At 49.6% G+C, this 7,486-nt stretch overlaps 1 protein-coding gene across 1 annotated transcript in view; it reads left to right on the plus strand.

Moving 5' to 3' along the window:
• Positions 1–4,835: 4,835 nt before the first annotated feature.
• The window catches only part of PAG1 (phosphoprotein membrane anchor with glycosphingolipid microdomains 1), a 63,168-nt gene continuing 60,517 nt past the window's right edge, over positions 4,836–7,486 (plus strand). Inside the window, exon 1 of the mRNA XM_014549361.1 lies at positions 4,836–5,145. The gene's annotated coding sequence lies outside the window, so the exon portion shown is untranslated. The remainder of the gene's footprint in view (positions 5,146–7,486) is intronic.

The following is a 7,486-nucleotide window of genomic DNA, read 5'->3' on the forward strand; positions in this document are numbered from 1 at the left end:
AGGCCTGTGGGCGTGGTCACGGCGGGGGGGGGGGGGGGGGGGCGCCAGCCCCACACGGCCCGGCACAAGTCAAGTACATGTGATCCTGTAATGTGTGTAGGGGTTGTGACTGGATTCTTTCACTCAGCATGTTTTCAAGGGTTGTTCATGCTATGACATGTATGTTGTTGGTTTTTTCGTGTTTTTTTAAATCCTCACCCGAGGATATTTCTCCATTGACTTTTAGGGAGAGTGGAAGAGAGAGGAAAAGACAGACAGAAACATCGATGTGAGAGAGACACATTGATTGGTTGCCTCCTGCACGAGCCCCGACCAGGGCCCAGGCCAGGGAGGAGTCTGCAATCAAGGTATGTGCCCTGGACCGTAATCGAACCCGGGATCCTTCGGTCCCCAGGCTGACACTCTATCTACTGAGCCAAACCGGCTAGGGCTGTTATGACATGTATGAATGCTTCATACCATTTTATGGCCCTATGGTATTCTTTCCTATGGATATACCACATTTTGTTTATCCGTTCACCAGTTGATGGACACTCGCATTATTTACACTTTGGGGCTGTTAGGAATAATGCTGCTATGAATCCGTGTCTAAGTCTTTGTGTGGACATGTTTTTAATTCTCTTGGTGTGCACACAGGGGTGGAAATACCGGGTCCACAGGTAACTCCTACGTTGAACTGTTTGAGGAACAACCAGGCTGTTTTCAAGTTCCCATCAGCAGGGCACGAGGGTTCTGATCCCCCCACGTCCTCACCAACCCTTGTCACTGTGTTGGACTTTGTGATTCCCACCGTCCTAGTGCGTACTGAGTGGTATCTCGTTGTGATTTTGGTCTGCGTTTCCTTGAGGACTGATGATGCTGAGCATCTTTTCCTGTCCTCATTGGCCGTTGTGTATTTGGGGAGTGTCTGCTCAGATCCTTTGCCTATTTTGGGGTGGGTTGTCTTATTGTTGTGTTATAAGAGTCCTTTATATATTATAGATAAACGTCCTTTATCAGGCATGATTTCCCCATATTTCCCCCACTATCTAGCCTGTTCGTGCACTTTCCTCACAGCGTCCTGGAGCACACATCTTTTTGATTCTGATGAAGTCCAGCGCATCTATTTCCCTTTTGTTGCTTGTGCTTTCGGTGTCATATCCGAAACTCCAAATCTGAGCTCATGAAATTTACTCATGTTTTCTTCTAAGAGTTTTTTAGTTTTAGCTCTTAAACTAATTGGATCCATTTGGAGTAACATTTTTATATGGTCTCTATTTTATGTGGTCTTTATATTAGCTTTTTAAAATCAAATGTATTGGGGTGACATTGGTTAATTAAGTTATATAGGTTTCAGGTGTACATTTCTGTAATACGTCATCTGTGTACTGCATTGCGTGCCCACCACCCAAAGCAGTGGTTCTCAACCTTGGCTGCACATTAGAATCACCTGGGAATCTTTTTAAAATCCTGATTTCTGGGCCTCATCCTCCGGAAATTCTGTTTCTTTGTTGCTAATGTTGTGGCCCCATCCCATAACAAAGAAACAGAATTTCCGGAGGATGAGGCCCAGAAATCAGGATTTTAAAAAGATTCCCAGGTGATTCTAATGTGCAGCCAAGGTTGAGAACCACCGTCTTATAAGAACTCTTGTGATTATATTGGTCCCACCTGGATAATCCAGGATACTCTCCCCATCTGAAGATCCTCAACTTAACTACACCTGCAAAGCCTCTTTTGCCACATCCTATAGTGAAAACATGGTTCTTAGCTTTTTCTGTCTGACTTATTTCTCTTAGCATGATATTCTCAAAGTCCATCCATGTTGTCACAAATGGCAGTATTTCATCTTTTCTACGGCCGAGCAGTATTCCATAGCATATATGTACCACATCTTCTTTAATCACCCATTGAAGGACACTTCAGTTGTTTTCATATTTTGGCTACTGTGAGTAATGGTGCAAGGACATAGGAGCACATATACCTTTGTGAGTAAATGTTCTCAAATTTATTAAATCTTTATATACTTTTTTTAAAGAGTCAGAGTCCAAATTCATTCTTTTGCAAATGGCAGAAGAACCTTCTCCCAGAACCTTCTGTTGAAAAGGCTATTTTTCCCATTGAGTAGTCTTGGCACCTTTGTCAAAAATCCGTTGGCCACGGGTATATGGGCTTATTTCTGGAAGCTGTTTTCCATCCCACCGAGCTGTATGTCTATCCTAGGCCAGTACCACACTGTCTTCATTACCTTGTTTCCTGTGAATATTTTTAATTTATGAAATGCAATTTTGAAAATACAAAATTATCTACCACTTTTATGTTATTAAATTAACTGTCAATTCATGTGTTTAATTATTAAATCAGACTCTATCCCTATCTAGTAATAGCAAAAGCATAGGTGAACATATTGTTGCTGATGCATATTAATAAGATTTGGCACTTTTTTTAAAAAAACTTTTTTTTTCTACTGTAGCAGTTTGTTTTGGGTAACCAAATATTTTTTATCCTCACCCTAGGATGTTTTTTTCCATTGATTTCTTTAGAGAGAGTGGAGGGCAGGAGGGAGGGGGGAGAGAGAGAGAGAGAGAGAGAGAGAGAGAGAAACATCGATGTGAGAAAGACACATCAATTGGTTGCCTCCTGCACGTGCCAGACCAGAGCCAGGGATTGAGTCTGCAACTGAGGTATGTGCCCTTGTCTGGAGAAACAAACCCGAGACCCTTCAGTCCGAGGGCCCGATGCTCTAACCACTGGGAAACTGGCCGGGCTGGTAACCAAATCTTGCTCATATTTCTTATGAATTCAGCAGAGTTCTCTGGGACTGACCGTGATGACATGAGGGAGCAGGGAGGTTTGCAGATGGACTCCACCTCTCAGCGTCTCTGTGTGTTAGGGGTTCAGGGAGGGTGACCTGTCAGTGTCTGTGTTAGGGGTTCATGGAGGGTGACCTGTCAGTGTCTGTGTTAGGGGTTCAGGGAGGCTGACCTGTCAGTGTCTGTGTGTTAGGGGTTCAGGGAGGCTGACCTGTCAGTGTCTGTGTGTTAGGGGTTCAGGGAGGCTGACCTGTCAGTGTCTGTGTGTTAGGGGTTCAGGGAGGCTGACCTGTCAGTGTCTGTGTGTTAGGGGTTCAGGGAGGCTGACCTGTCAGTGTCTGTGTGTTAGGGGTTCAGGGAGGCTGACCTGTCAGTGTCTGTGTGTTAGGGGTTCAGGGAGGCTGACCTGTCAGTGTCTGTGTGTTAGGGGTTCAGGGAGGCTGACCTGTCAGTGTCTGTGTGTTAGGGGTTCAGGGAGGCTGACCTGTCAGTGTCTGTGTGTTAGGGGTTCAGGGAGGCTGACCTGTCAGTGTCTGTGTGTTAGGGGTTCAGGGAGGCTGACCTGTCAGTGTCTGTGTGTTAGGGGTTCAGGGAGGCTGACCTGTCAGTGTCTGTGTGTTAGGGGTTCAGGGAGGCTGACCTGTCAGTGTCTGTGTGTTAGGGGTTCAGGGAGGCTGACCTGTCAGTGTCTGTGTGTTAGGGGTTCAGGGAGGCTGACCTGTCAGTGTCTGTGTGTTAGGGGTTCAGGGAGGCTGACCTGTCAGTGTCTGTGTGTTAGGGGTTCAGGGAGGCTGACCTGTCAGTGTCTGTGTGTTAGGGGTTCAGGGAGGCTGACCTGTCAGTGTCTGTGTGTTAGGGGTTCAGGGAGGCTGACCTGTCAGTGTCTGTGTGTTAGGGGTTCAGGGAGGCTGACCTGTCAGTGTCTGTGTGTTAGGGGTTCAGGGAGGCTGACCTGTCAGTGTCTGTGTGTTAGGGGTTCAGGGAGGCTGACCTGTCAGTGTCTGTGTTGTTAGGGGTCAGGGAGGGTGACCTGTCAGTGTCTGTGTGTTAGGGGTTCGGGGAGGCTGACCTGTCAGTGTCTCTGTGTGTTAGGGGTTCAGGGAGGCTGATTTGAAAGCTAAGGAGAGATGAAGGACGACTTGGGAAGGTCTGTGTCTGGCAGGCTCTTCACACCGAGAGCTGGTGAGGACCCTGCCCTCTGAGTGAGCATGGCTGATGGTGGGAGGACCGGAGCTGTCTTGTTCTGGTATTTTAGATGCATTAAAACAAAGAAGAAAAGAACGAGGTAGCTGATGGCATTGGCCCACAGAAGGCAGTCGTCCTTTATGTGGTAGCTGTCAGGGAAGCAGCAGAGTCGCAGGACCACGCGGTGCTCTGCGGCACGGGGGAGGCCGGGCCGCGTGGTCCATGGCCACCTGCGGTCCCGGGACAAGCACGCTGTAGGTGCGCACCCAGACGGCTCAGTGTTTGATATTGTGACTCAGGAGTTGCACCTCGGTCTGCTAAAATGATTGAGAAGTTCTAAGCCTGAGTCAGTAGCCAGAGGCTCCTAGAATATAAACACATTCATTCATTCATTCCGCCCCCTCCCCGCCTCCCTACCTTGGCACCTATCATGGCGTCTTACCTGAAACACAGGTGCCATGCCAGGCGTTTGCTGGAAGACAGGCCGAGAGCTGGAGAGGAGAGGGACTCGGAGGACAGGCTTGGCGCCGGGAACGGAGCAGGGCCGTAATGGCAGGTGGACCGAGGGCCCGATGAGCCGGGAGGGCAGTGAAGGAGGCATCCCTGGTGCCTCCACCTGTCTCCTCTTCCCCGTGTCCCCGGTGGGAGGGTGGAGGAACGACTCAGGACTAAGAGGTCTGCGTGTCCCTCGGGTGCCACTGCTCATGCTGCACCGACACGTGCCTTTTAATAAGACATTTTGCCGAAAGCACAGCTCGCCTTCCCCCAAAGCATAAAGCCTCCTCTCCGGGCTCAGATAAGTGACTTGAATGTGATGTTACTACAGGAGCACAGAGGCTTCTGCCCTGGAACTAGGAGACGTGGAGGGAGCGAGTGGCGGATGTGTATTTGAGGAGACTGGCGTGGCTGTTGTTTTGGAAAAGACTTTTGACTTGCTCACCCCTCTCGGTAGCTTTTCCTCGCTTCGCAGGAAGGAATAGAAGGCCCAGCATCGGCATGGATTTACAGTGAACAGGACAAGAGTTGTCCCCTTCCCTAGCCACCTGCCTTTCCCTCACTCTCTCTCTCTCTTCGGTTGCAGGCAGCAAGGAGGAGGGAGCTCTCGCAGCATTTCAGAGCCACGGCACTGCCAGCGCTGGGAAGGGTTGCAAGGACAGTTTTCTCCAAGGTAAACACCACCCTTGTACCAGGCACGCCGTTAGAGTTGGCCGGTCGCAGGGGGACGCACAAAGGCCCGTTGTTTAGTCTGCGAGGAGCCCGCGTGGGGGGAGAGAGGAGGAACACAGAGCGGCTGGCCGGGCAGGCGGCCCTGTTACCAGGAGAGCCCGTCAGAATCTGGGCGCTCGCTGAGCTGGGCTTACCCTGTGTGGGAAAAGGAGCGGGGACGTTTCTTAGACATCCATGCAAACAAACGCCAGTGCGGTTTGACTACAAAAATAGCACTTCGTCTTTTATGAGCCAAGAGTCGGCGATTCCCTCCAGAGGTTAAGATAGAATGCAGACTGTAGTCGCGTCACAAGGGGGGAAAACGCACACCCTGGTGTTTTACACCCATCAGACGTGCGAATCTGACACGTGAGCCATCCATGCTCTCCTTTAAGGAACACCTTTCGTCGGTCACCAACAATTGCTCCATGCAGTGTATGGTTTGGAAAATCATGTTTTAATGCCTCTTTTGGGGGGAGGGGGAGGTGTGTGTGGGTGTGTGTCAGACGACAGACAGGCAGATGCACAAAGAGGAGTCTGAGAGCGTCACACGTACGTTTGGAGCAGTAACTGCAGGCGCTTCCTTTATGAATCGGGAGCTCAGCGGGAATACAGGCTGGACAGAAGCAGCTGGGTTCAGAGTCAGCTCCAGCAATCCTGAATTAGCTGCCAATATTCTCGCACAAATTGCTGTGTCATTTCTGTGACGTCCCCTGGGGCTGCGCCGTCTGGAGCTAAAAGCTGCTTTTGCTCAGCCCTGAATTATATCTGATGAAACGCCTCCTTCTTCCTGATAAAGCTATCCGGACACACGCGCGTGTGCGAGCGCGCGCACACACACACACACACACACACACGCAGAAATATATGCTCCAGTTTAAAAGAAAGGAAACTTGTCAGCTCTCCCTGATTGGCAGTTGACATACCGTTGCCATGACTGGGTCCCTGGCTTGCTGGAAGGGAGTTCAGAGGGGGGTCCTTCCCAGCCTGGCTGTCCTTTCTGGGGGGAGGGGGGACATTGGAGGGGGTTTTGCCATGCGGCTGGCTCCTTCTCTGTTCTGACAGAGAGGACATTGTTTGCTGACAGGGCTGGCAGCTCTGTGCACACAGCATGGGCCAGAGCAGAGCAGGGAGAAGGCGCAGACGCCGCAGCTGTGTGCTGGCTGAGAGGGTTTTAAAAGACCCTTTACCAGCTTCTCATTCTGTAGACATGGGTCCCAATTTGGGGAAATCATTTCCTTGAAGAGACGTTGTCTTCACATTGCATTACACTGTGTAACCTGAGAAAAGGCTGCAAGGTAGCAGTGTGCCTGCTTTAATCCTTCAGTGATGAGAATTCGACCATGGCGTGTAGAAATCCGATATAATAAAAGCCTAGGTGGCGTCATGTGCGATGTCATCACAAGATGGCCACAACAAGATGGCTGCCACAAGATGGCTGGCAGGGGAGGGCAGTTGTGGGTGATCAGGCAGGCAGGGGAGGGCAGTTAGGGGCAATCAGGGCAGTAGTGGAGGGCAGTTGGGGGCGATAGGGCCAGCAGGGGAGCAGTTAGGCGTCAATTAGGCTGGCAGGGGATCGGTTAGGGGCAATCAGGCAGGCAGGCGAGCAGTTAGGAGCCAGCAGTCCCGGATTGTGAGAGGGATGTCTGACTGCCTGTGGAATCGGGCCTAAACCAGGAGTCAGACAACCCCCAAGGTGTCCCAGATTGGAGAGGGTGCAGACCGGGCTGACGGACACCCCCACACACACACACTTGCATGAATTTCGTGCACCGGAACTCTAGTACTATATAATGCTCTCCAGGTCCATCCATGCTATTGCAAATGGTAAGAATTCCTTCTTTTTTACAGCAGCATAGTATTCCATTGTGTAGATGTACCACAGTTTTCTAATCCAGTCATCTGCTGATGGGCACTTAGGCTGTTTCCAAATCTTAGCTATGGTAAATTGTGCTGCTATGAACATAGGGGTGCATATATCCTTTTAAGCAATGTGTATGGTCTCTATCTAATTAGTCTCACTATGCATGTGTCATTAAATATTTTTTAAAAATTATTGGGTAGGATTATCTTATAATGCAGTTCAATTTTTAATTTTTTGAGGAAACTCCATAGTGTTTTCCATAGTGGCTGCACCAATCTGCATTCCCAGTAATAGTGTATGAGGGTTCCCTTTTCTCCACATCCTCATCAACACTTGTCATTTGTGGATTTGTTGATGTGTGCCATTCTGACAGGTGTGAGGTGGTACCTCATTGTCGTTTTGATTTGCATCTCTCAGATGATTAGTGACTTAGTGACTT

This window comes from Myotis brandtii, unplaced genomic scaffold (assembly GCF_000412655.1).
Source record: "Myotis brandtii unplaced genomic scaffold, ASM41265v1 scaffold55, whole genome shotgun sequence".
Classification (NCBI taxonomy): Eukaryota; Metazoa; Chordata; class Mammalia; order Chiroptera; family Vespertilionidae; genus Myotis; species Myotis brandtii.